The sequence below is a fragment of the Callithrix jacchus genome, chromosome 2 (assembly GCF_049354715.1).
Source record: "Callithrix jacchus isolate 240 chromosome 2, calJac240_pri, whole genome shotgun sequence".
In the NCBI taxonomy this organism is placed as follows: domain Eukaryota; kingdom Metazoa; phylum Chordata; class Mammalia; order Primates; family Cebidae; genus Callithrix; species Callithrix jacchus.
This window is the reverse complement of record NC_133503.1, coordinates 66,196,463-66,208,469: the sequence shown is the minus strand read 5'-3', so window position 1 is coordinate 66,208,469 and position 12,007 is coordinate 66,196,463. Positions and strand designations below refer to the sequence as shown.

Here is a 12,007-nt window from a genome sequence, read left to right as displayed (position 1 = left end):
GAACTTGAGTTACGCTGCAGGAGAGGGAGAGAGCCAAGCGCCTTTGAGTGCAGTGAGACAGAGAAAGACTGACCAGGACTGGATGGGGTGGAAACTGCAGTGACCAATGGAAGTGGCTGAGTGACACATTTAATTCAGGGAGGCTAGACCCTGGCATGGCAGTACAATAGATGCCTACCTTCAGGGGTCCCACAGAAGGGACGAGGAGAAGACCAGCAGTAGCCATATCTGCGAGGTGAGCTGAAGACCCATTTCAGGTGGGAGCTTCACAGATAGTGCGCTGCCCTGAAGAAGAGGGGTCCTGGCTGGGAGCGGTTGGCCCGCACCTGTTATCCCAGTACTTTAGGAGGCTGAGGAGGGGACTGTCTTGAGCTCAGGAGTTCATGACCAGCCTGGCCAACATGGTGAAACTCCATCTCTACTACAAAAATTAGCCAGGCATGGTGGCATGCACCTATAGTCCCAAGCTACTCCACTTTGAATTGTATGTCCACTTTCTCACTGGATCTTCATGAGAGACGCTAGAATCCCTTGAACCCAAGAGGTGGAGGTTGCAGTGACCTGAGATGGCACCACTGGACTCCAGCCTGGGTGGCAGAATGAGACCCTATCTCAAAAAAAAAAAAAAAAAAAGAGAAGGGGTCCCCCTCATCCCATCTCACTCACAACGGAAATCAATTTTTCAGCTACTTCAGCCAGAATGTGGAGTCAAGGTCAGATTTAATTAGACCTCAAGGAAATAAAATAATGTCACATTTCTTGTACAGTCAAATGTATGGAGTAGAATGCATATTCCAGGATCTTAATTAGTAAGACATAGACACCATCATAACACTGAGGTCTTCCTCAGGGACTGTCTGGTTGCTAGAAATGACCTTTTACTCAGAAAAGTTTCCATAAAAGGGAGCTGGCTATCAAGCTTCAAAGCAATCTCACAACTGAGGCAGCAGAAAGTACACCGGGCTTTCAGAGAGCCAAAGCCTCCTCTCCATGTCTCTGGGGCTCAGGGGTGCTGCTCTGCTTCTCTCTTACATGCTCCAACACCCTCTCTGCAGACCCACATTGTCTGTAGGTTTTTCCTTCTTGCTTTTCCAGAACTTCAGCCCTCCTAGGATTTTAATGTACAGGGCTTAGATCTGGTACAGCTCTCAGCTACCTCTGGGGGAGGCAGGAGAGTCAAGTGATGAAGATCCAGGTCATATTCTGTCTATGGGACTTGGTTACTGCGTGAGCCAGTGGAGTAGCATTGCAGCCCAAAGCAGCAATGTAGACAAACTACATCCGCGTCCCTCTTCCCCACCAACAGATCCAGTGTGTCCATGTTATTGAGAAGAGGCCCATGCTGGAAACTTCAAACAACAGTTGCTAACAGCAGATACAAGCTCCAAAGATATCAGGGAAAATCCTTCCCAATATATAAAACCCATGTTCACTTCACTCCTTAAATTCTTTATCTACTGTGTCAGTTCCAAGAAACATTTTGTTTCCAAGTTAGTAGAACTTATTTGGAATTTTCTATTGGAATTTCAGTCCATAGTATATAATATTTACATAAACAAAATAATATAGGTTTATCTAAAGATATATTATAATTATTTTAGCATATACTATATTATATACACTAAAAATGGAAATATGTAGCTTTTAGTATATTTTTAGTATACAGAATATGTGCTATACTAAACTATACCATGTGTATTAATATATACTAAACTATACTAAAATATACTAAAGTCTAAATATTTTTGTTTTCATAACCAGTTGCATGCCATAATCTGACAAACATGGTTCGTCACTAAACTTGGTTTCCTCATCTATAAAATGGGTATACAAACAGAGCTTACTTTGCAGGGTTGATGTGAGAATGAAATAAAGCTCAGCAAACACTAGTCTTTTTTTTTCTTATAACATTGTATCTAAGGGCTAACACTATCTAATAAACCCAGGGCCTGGATCTCTTGGTTCAAAGTCGCCAGTGGATTTATCTGATTGTCTGTGCAGTGTGTCTCTCCAGGGTCAGGAATCTTCCAGAGCCAGGTTGGAGGAGAAGTATCACGTGAAGCAAACATGAGCTCACAGGCTAACCACGCTGCTGGCGGGGAGGGTGATTGCTGAGAAGCAGGGATGGGTAGGTCCACTACAGCAGACGCAGAATTGACAGTAAGAAGATTCTAGAGTCCCAGAGCTGGAAAGGCAATTGAGACTATCTGGTCCAGTCACTCCAGTTTTCCATGTTTAGAAACCAAGACCCTGAGAAACACAATGACCTACTTGAGTGTTGTCCTACACAGTGAATTGGAGGCAGGGGCTCTGCCTTTCCCACCCTATGTCCTATCTAAAGGGGCAGGAGGCCTTCTGGGCAGGGAGGCGAGCCCATCACTGACCCTCCCACCTGGTTACCTCAGAGCCTCTGAGTTAGCTGATGTCGCAGCCTCCCCCGTCAACACCCTGAAATCCAGTCTGCAGGAAGTGCTCAGTCTCCTGGCCTTCTGCCACCCAGCCCTGGCCACCTGTACAACCAGGTTCCACCCATTCCTTCCAGCTAAGCAGGTTCAATGGCCACACGCCTGCCTCCCTCTATACCTTTGCTCAGGTAGTTCCCTCACCTGGAATGCCCACCTGCCACTCCCCACCCACCTGAGTTCCACAGCCTCTGCTGGAGTCCACACCCTCTGAGAGATCTTCCTTGACACATACCCCTACCCAACTCCAACCTAACAATTTCTGTGTCTTTTTCTCCCTCTTCACTCCATCAACTGCCATCTGCCCCATCTATGGGGCACATAATTACATGTTGCCTTCCAATTTTAATTCAATTGTAAGTTCTCTCTTGAGGTTCAAAACCTTGTCTTAGACTGCAGCAACAAAGCACTCAGTGCTATGCTGGGTGCCTGGAAGGCAGTCAGTAAGCATTTGATGAAGAGCAAGTGAGCGGAGCGAGTGGACAAGTGAGCGAGTGAATGGAATGAGTAATTGATTGTCATTTGGGAATTGGACCAGCAGGAGCATTCCTGCTCCAGGATATCCTGGGAAGGGCGGTGAGGTCCCTGGTTAGAGCAGTCCCGGCAGTCCCTCACAGGGGCTGGATCCAAGCTCCGTATCACCTGCTGTTTACAGCTCACCACAGCCTCATTATGAGGACACAGAGGCTCAGAGATGAAAGTGATTGGCCAGGGGCCACCGGGGAACTATACACATGAATGGGGATCGGGCTGCCGTCAGGCTGACTCCTTGACTTGGGCTCTGACCGCCTACCCCATGCACAGGATGCAAATGAGCAGGACACACTCTTGACCTTCAGGAGCACCTGGGGTAGGGGTCGTGGGGCTCATAGGATGTGGCTGGAGGCCAGCTTTGAAGAAACCACTGGGGCCCACACACCTCTGGGACAGAAGCAAAACCAGGAGCAAGTGACCTCTCTCTCTGCATAGTAAAGTCTCTGGGGTCTCTTTGACCTTCAAAACCTCCCTATAACACAGGCAGGATGAGGGTCATTAAACCTGATTCACAGGATGGCAAACAGGGTCAGAGAGGTTGGTGGCTGGCCTTGGGAGCCACTCACAGAGACTAGATAGGAAACCAACATTCCCAGCCTCCTTCCTAACTAACCACTGCTCTTCCCACTGTCCTGTGGGGAAACCCTGTTCCAGAGGGTCAGTCAGCATGTGGTTCCCAAACACACTCTTCTTTATCCAGCTGCCTGGCCTGCTACCCCTGCCTGAAGGCCTTTTCCCACCAAACTCTGCTACTGCAGGGCCTAGCCCAGATCTCACCTCCTTTCCAAACTTCCCCAGGTCTCCTCTGATTGAATTTCTCCATTGACCTCAAAGTCTTTCTCTCTGTGTCATACTCTGATTTGTACCTTTTGAAATAAGAACACAAGTGCCTGGTATGATACCTGGCCTGTCGTAAAGCCTGAGGCAGTATTCTCTGGAATGAAGTGGTGCTCTGCAAAGCGTGGTGTAAAGAAGGTCTGAATGAGTGAATGAACAAATGAATGGGTCTCTTGCCTACGTTTCACTGCTGTTGAGAGGATTCATTTTGGTGAGGTAACCTACGAAGCTCCCAGCACAGAGCTGGGCACAGAGCAGGTGGCTAGTCAGTGCTGGCTGGCGTGAGTCCGTTTGAGGCAATGCTGTCTTCCAAGGCCACTCCCAGCCTAGACTTCCTGAATGGGCCAAATGCCAGCACAAAGGCTCCAGCAGGCGTGGAGCCAGGGAGCTGCCTACGGATCTCTCTCGAAAGGAGCAAAGTCTGCAGCCCTGCCCGCCTGCTCACCCGTCCTGCCAGCTCAGATGCCATCCATACTACTCCGGCCTCCTTCCTGGGCCTGCAGTTTGGGTAAGAAAATAAAGGAGAAAAAATCAGGTTAAACCAGATGGCAAAGCTGTTCTTTTAATCAGCACTTGTGAAGCCCTGGAATGGGGGCCAGGAGGCATGGCTGTGAAGCAGGCCAGAATGGCTAGTGGACAAGGGCAAAGGCCCTGGTGTCTTCAGGATCTGGGTTCAAATCCTAGCCTGTGGGTTTCAGCTGTCATCATGCAGGACAAAGCCTGCTCCCTCTCTGAGGCTCAGATTTCTCACCTGTCAAATGCAATAACGGTAACTTACCACACGCGGGTCTGCAGACAAAAACTGACTAGGGACAGGTTCTTACCCTGTGCAGCATCAACTAAGGACAAATTAATGTATCTCCATACGTATGTGTATATATGTGTATAATATATCAACATAATAGATCACCAACTGCCCTCCCTTAAGGAAGATTGGCTCTTATTCTGTGATTATATCCTTCCTTTATTATTATTATATTTTTATTACAGAAACAGGGTCTCAGTCTGTTGCCCAGACTGGAGTGCAGTGGCACAAACACAGCTCACTGCAGTCTTGAACTCCTGAGCTCAGGCGATCCTCCCACCGCAGCCTGTAGCTGGGACCACAGGCACACACAGTCATGCCTGGCTAATTTATGTTTTTTAGAGACAGTCTTGAACTCCTAGTTTCAAGCAATCCTTCTGTCTCGGCCTCCCAGTGCTGGGATTATAGGCATGCGCCACCTCACCAAGGCCCTTCTTTGATTATTATTTTTTGCACTGAAGAGGACTAAGGGCCTTGGTGCTGCTGTGGCCCCTGCCAAGAATCCTTGCCCCACTCACCCCCACCCACAAGACTCACTGCCTCACTGGCTTCAGAACTTAACTCACACGTCTCCTTCTCAAGGACACCTTCCCTGGTTACCTTATTGAAAACTGCCATCCACCCACAGAGTGCCTTTCCCCATTCCCTAACCTGTTTTTCCTCCATAGCACTTAGACCATGTGACCTATGATTTATTTCCTGTTTGGCCCACTTCACAGGAGGGCAGGGGTTTTTGTCTGTCTTGTTCACAGCTGTATCCCAAGGCTTGAAAGAATGCCTGGCACAGAGTAAATCCTCAATAAATATTTGTCAACTGAATAAACAATTGAATGGATATTTGCTTTATAATGTCTTTCCATGGCAAAATAAAAAGTGAGCAGCCCTATGTCAGCTCCCAAAATTGAGGTCTTGGAAAGGGGAGGATTTCACTGGTCTATGAGGTCCTTACATTACTGAGAAAATGTAGGTAAAAAAGTTCAACACTGTCGGGCACAGTAGTTCACGCCTGTAATCCCAGGACTTTGGGAGGCTGAGGCGGGCAAATCACAAGGTCAGGAGATCAAAACCATCCTGGCCAATATGGTGAAACCTTGTCTTTACTAAAAATTAAAAAAAAAAAAAAAGTTAGCTGGGTGTGGTGGCGCGCACCTGTCGTCACAGCTACGTGGGAGGCTGAGGCAGGAGAATCGCTTGAACCTGGGAGGCAGAGGGTACAGTGAGCTGAGATCGCGCCATTGCACTCCAGCCTGGCAACAGAGTGAGAATCTGTCTAAAAAAGAAGAAAAGAAAAGAGCAACACATATTATGGTGCCTGGAAAAACTCACTACACAGTAATAATTATTCCCTTCCTCTGGTCCCCTTTCTTTCCCCTCCCCATATTCAGCCTAAGGCCTTATCTGTCTCAGCAGGGCTGTCTCTGCACACTGCAGAACTTGCAGGCCCATACCAGCTTTTTCCTACACTAAATCAGGCGTTCTCTGTCCTCTCATTTTGCTTCTTTCATTGATTTTCTTTAAAGATCCTGATGACAGACCTGGCTTGGGAGAACCAGCCAGATATGTGAACGGGTCTGATGGAGGCCTGTCCTGCCTGGAAGACCTGGACACCAGCACTGATGAGCCTGGTCAGTATTCCACTGCTTTCATGATCCCAGGTCACAGGCAAAAGAAATAAAAGGTTTGCATGAGTGCGCTTGCATTTCAGTTCCAGGCCTGCTGCTTAGGGAAGTCCAGGTGTTAAACACTAAGGCTAATTGTGGCCCGGGAGGTGCTGGCACCAGGTAAAAGGTTTTACAAAGCAGATGACCTATACCCACTGGCCTTAGCAAGGGCAAGACCAGCTTTAGGACCCTGAGCCAGAGCCAGAAGGAAGTGCAGAGACTAAATAGATTGACTCTGGGGAAGACTAAGGGCCAGAGAGGTTGTGGGCATTACTTCAGATCTCACTTGGAAATAGCAAAATCAAAAAGCTGATTTCCAGCCAGGTGTGGTGGCTCATGCCTATAATCCCAGCACTTTGAGAGGCTGAGGCAGGCAGATCACTGGAGGTGAGGAGTTCAAAACCAGCCTGGCCAACATGGTAAAACCCCGTCTCTACGAAAAGTACAAAAAAAAAAGGATTAGGAGGGCATGGTGGCATGCACCTGTAATCCCAGCTATACAGGATGGTGAGGTGGGAGAATTATTTGAACCCAGAGGCAGAGGCTGCAGTGAGCCAAGAGTTGGCCACTGTACTCAGCCTGGGCAACAGAGCTAGACTCCATCCAAAAACAAAACATCTGATTTTCTTGCATCTCTGATTTCCTGTCCAGCACTCTCTGAGCAGGGTAAGAGGAGCTCCAGCCCTGCACCCTGCATTTTAGAAGGTCTTGCTCAGACACTACCCCTCCCTGCAAGTGAGGAGTCTTGGGGAACAAGGGGCTATACCCAGTTGGAACCCCCTCTGGAGGACACTGGGTTCCTAGGACTCTGGGGTTCCCTGTCCAAATGCCCATGCCCACTTCTGAGGCCTCCTGGACCATTCCTATTTTCCCTAGTGTGGACCACATGGCCAATGGGTGCTCCAGCCCTGAAGGCTGGCCAAAGGACAGCTGCTTGGGGCACCTGAGTAGAGCTTAGCCTTGTGGGCTGAGTTCCTGGTCTCCTCGTGCAGGAAAAAGTGGAGAATGGGGAAAGTAGCTGCCATGTGCCAATGTGAAACTCCGAGGAGTCTAGAATTCTGATCTGCCCTTCCAGGCCATCAGGAGGCTCTGTCATTTTATCCAGCAGTTTGTTAGCTTGCTTTAAAACTTTTGAAATATTTAGACATTTGGTTTGTGACCCTGCCAGGGTGAGCCTGCTGTCTGGAGAACACACTGGTCTGGTGGGGAGACGGAGTGCTTTCGGGCTTTGCTGAGGAGGGACTTAGGGAAAAAGAGTGAGGGGGGTATCTCCTCACACAGGTGCTTGGCTTGCTAGACCTAGGGTCATTCTCACGTCACCTTTTCAGCTGAGGAAACTGAAAGTCCCAAGGTCACACAGCTGGGAATATATGACCAAATGGCCTTCACCTTCCCCTAAATGATAACTTTCAAATGACAAAAGAAGGAAACAAGGAGAAATGGGTTTGTCTTTCTTCTGAGAGTGTCTTCAGCACCTGTAGGCTTTGCTAGTTGTGTACCTACCTGGCCTCTTTCCAGCCAGCCCAGGTGTGCAAGAGCTGTGTCTTTCCACCTGGTGGCTGCTACAGTCCAAACCTCTGCTGTTGGTTTGACTTCCTAGAAATAAGCCTGATTTAGGGACTGTGGGGGTGAGAATGCAGGCAATATTGAGATGTGGTTTCCCAGAAAGTCACATTTCCGTTTAGCTTTCCCAGGAAGCCCCGAGTCCTTGCTAAGATGATTTCCTATGGAGGGAGGCACTTGCTCTGCATGAGTTTCTGTTTAATTGTTTTTGCGAAAATGATCTAGACAAGAGGGAATGAATCTGGATCAGATCTAGACACTGTCCCATTTAAAGAACTTGCAAACAGTAGTCCCATCTCGCTCTCTAATCTTCCCTCTTCCCATCACCTCTCCCAGTGCCCTGGGCTCCACTGAGAGCCCCCTAAGCAACCACTGCACTTTGGCACATGCTGCTTCCACCCAGCGTGGATGCCCTTTCCCTCCTTTCTTCACCCCATCTGCTTTCTTCTTCAGGTGCCAGCTTAGTCCCTTCCACTTGTCCCCCGGCTGTACCTTTTATGCTTCCTCTGTGCTTCCCAAGCTCTGGAGTGTCCTCCTATAAATGGACTCTGTGTACTGTGGGCTCATTGCTACCTGTCTCTTGTCATGGCTGGCAAGCAATTTGGAGTAGGGATTACATTTTATTCACCTCTCTGTTCTAGTGTGCAGTTTGGTCCTGGGGGGGCGGGACGTGCTCAGGAAGGATCTCCTGAGTGCGAGAGCCTCCTCTCTCATACGGTGTTCTCCAATCAGGAGTTTATTTGCTATTTACATGCCTGAGGAGGACTGACCTTAGCAGCTATGATGACCTCATTTATCACTGCAGATTAACAGTTGGCCAGGGTCTCGGCCAGCACCCCGGGCCCAGCCTCCTGAGCTACTAGTTTCTGGGTGTGGGGGCATCTGCCACTGTCCTGAACTTTCCTCTGCTTGGATGGGGACAGGGAGTCCCAGCAGCACTTGTTCCAGGATGACCCAGCAAATTGCAAAGTGGCATTTGGCCTTTTTTTTAGCAATTGCAAGACTTTGTCCCAGGGCGAGGAGGAAGAAGGTAATGGAAGAGCTGGGGTGAGGAGATCAAAGGCCTTCCCAGAGACCCAGCCAGGGGCCCAAACTGGGGACATTTACAGGCAGGCGCTGGAGCCAGCCTCAGGGACATGCCAATGCAGTGCTGGGGCCAAGGGGAAAGGCTGGTTTCAAAACCACATGTGCAGCAACCTCAATGCTGAGTCATGCTTGTGAGGCCTGTGGGGGACCAAAGACAGGGGCTGAAAGCTCAAAACTGCCTGGTTAGTGCTGACTCCATTCGTTTCCTGGCCTTCCACTTCCAAACCTTCCTTGGATGGCTAAACTCCTTCTGGAAGACACACCTGCTTTTTATGTTTGCCTGGTATATATACTCCACTTCTTTGAGTGACAGCACCCCAGATTCCACTAGAGATCCCCTTCTTCATGTAGTTAAGGTGAGGTTGGATTCTCTTTTCCTTGCCACCCCCAGCCTCCCTGCCCCCAGCACCAAGGACCCAGGCTCAGCCAATCAGAATATCTCTCATGCTCATGATGGGCTCTAGGATGGGAGCATGATGGAAAAGTGGCCACTGAGGCTCAGTTCTAAGACTTTTGTGAGAAATGCTGGGGAAGAGACCCTCTCATTTTCTACAGGGATTGCTCACTGTGCAAATATGCCAGCCTGGGGCAGCTGGGGCCTCCATGTGCACAGTGAAGAATCAGGTTACTCCACAGGAAAGCAGGACCTCAGTGTGGTACTAGGAAGAGACCCAGCCTCCCGGCCATGCACCTCTGCACTTTTCAGCTGTATGGACTGATTCGATTCTTTTTTGCTTAAGCATGCTTTCAAGTGGGGTTTCTGTCAATTGCAAACAGAAGATTTCTGACTAACATTCCCAGGATAATATTTATATTATCTTCCTCTGTGTTCTCACTCTCTGTGCACAGCTTAAGCCTCATCATCCACTTCCACATCTCCTACCTTAGATTATTGTGCAGACTGCCAGCTCAGAATTACAACAGAATCACTGTCGTAGTTGACTAACTGCTTTCTGCATGCATGTTTTATTTATGATAGTGACCTTACAAGTTGATTTTCATGTCTCACTGATGAAGGCACCAAGCGTCAGGCAGCCAGTAAGCAGCAGAGCTAAGATTTGAACTCAGATCGCCTGACTCTGAAATGCATGATCTCTGTCCGTGGCTCACTGTCATGTCTTACTGCCACCAGTAAGGCTCAACCATGATTCTCCCACAACAAGAGCAGATTGTGAGGTAATAACACTTTGGTCCCTTGGAAACACAGAGCCATGAGTGTGGTCAGACTGTCAAATATCTTAGACTTCATGGACACACTATAAGGGCACAAATTTTAGTTTGGGTTCATCCTTTTCCTCCTGCCTTCATCTGCCCTCCCCTCAATTTCCAAGCTCATCTTTTATTTTGTTGGCATGATTTATTGGCCAGGCTTGGGTGACATGCCCATCACTGAGAAATATCTCAGGTCAGGGGATGTGTCCAATGGGGTTTCTTTAGGTCATATGCCCTGCCCTGCATCTCAGTCAGTCCCACTCAAGCCAGATGGATGGAAAGGGGGGAAGACAGTTCCCAGAGGCAAATAAGGTGCTGTTGCCAGAAAGGGTAGCCACTCCTTCTCACCCCCTTGCCTAAGACCTCAGCCACCCAAAGCAACAATCATCTATTTGGTTCTATAGTGTGGTAAGCTCTATGCTGAGCACTGGAAGGACAAAGAGAGATTGGGCACAGACTTCTCACTGATCCAGGTGATAAGGAGCGCACATCTGAGAGTATGTGACCATGGATGAGCCACCAGAATGCCATGGGATCCAGCCGTAGCCAAGAAAGCACAGAGCACTGTGGGAATGAATCGTTGTGCTTGGGGATGGGGAAGGGAACATGAGAGGAGCCATACTGAGAAGGTAACATGGGTACTTGGCTTTAAGGAGCATGGCAGCTTTCATCAGGAAGCGATGGTGGGGGAACAGCATCTCTGGCAAAGGTAAGCAGCAGGTGCAGAGGTATGAGGAATCTGGCATGTTCTGGAAAGGGAGTATGGTTGGGTGGCAATGGAAGACAGAGAAGGCAAGGAGGGGAAAAGGAGCCTAGCCTGAGGAATAAAGAATAATAAAAGCAGGAAAACAATGGCTAAGAATTTTTATCCCTTTTCCGGCCTTTCACCTAAGCTTTGCTAGCCATCCCAAGAGGAAGTTGGTACTTGCCCACCCCACAGCTGCTCTTGAAAGAGGAAGAGTTAATTCAGAACAAGATGAAGAAATTTCTGGGGACGTGAGTTGAAAAGGAGAGACAGAGGCAGTCTGAAACCTGAAACTTGAGCAAGTGAAGGGGGCTTGAGAGGAGGAGAGCAGGCTAAGGAAGGGACAAGTCAGTAGCTGAACCCAACAAAAATCTCTGCCCTGGGCCTTGGGGCTATAGCGACAATAAGATAGGACTCCTGGTCCTTCAGCTTCCAGGCTGCCTGTAGAGATGCAGAAGGACCCAGGCAAAGACAAACAAATGGACTGAGTTTGGTGGAAGCAGAAGGCCAAGGGACTTAGGGAGCACCAGGAGCATCTGCTACAACACAGGCTCTGGGTAAAAGCTTCTAAGAAGAGGAGACATTGGAGCTGGACCTTAAAAAAGTGAATAGGAGTTTGCTCCCTAGACACTGAGGAGCTCTTAATTCCCTATATCCCACCTTGTATTGTAACTGGCCATATTGTACAGCCGGCCCATGTCTCTCCTTTCTGCTAAGCTCCACTGGGTGGAAACTGCAGCTGGCTGGTCCATTGAGTTATCTCCCAGGCCTAAAAGGGCGCCTGACACATAGTAGGTGCTCGATAATGCATGTGAGAGAACAGCCTGTGCTAAGACCCAGCATTCGGTGCAGAGATGGAGCTTGGTACAAGGTGGGTGGAGCAGGTAGTGTCCAGGGCAGGAATGACCTTGTTTGCCCATCTAAGTAGTTTGGATTTTATCTTCTGAAAGGAGAGGAAGGTGATCAAATTGGCATTCACTCATTTATTTGACAAATATCACACATCTGCTGTGTGCCAGGTATTGTATTAGGCCCTGCAGATAACATGGGAATAAGACCAACTCCTTCTCCATGTGTAGCCTACATTCTCATGGGAAAACAG

At 48.7% G+C, this 12,007-nt stretch overlaps 1 long non-coding RNA gene across 1 annotated transcript in view; it reads right to left on the bottom strand.

The window, feature by feature from the left end:
• Positions 1 to 703: 703 nt before the first annotated feature.
• Positions 704 to 12,007, bottom strand: part of LOC118151340 (uncharacterized) — a 38,278-nt gene continuing 26,974 nt past the window's right edge. The window contains exons 4-6 of the long non-coding RNA XR_013532516.1: positions 5,788 to 5,908; positions 4,279 to 4,330; positions 704 to 2,250 (exon numbers count right to left, since the gene is read on the bottom strand). This is a non-coding gene — a long non-coding RNA (uncharacterized LOC118151340). The remainder of the gene's footprint in view (positions 2,251 to 4,278; positions 4,331 to 5,787; positions 5,909 to 12,007) is intronic.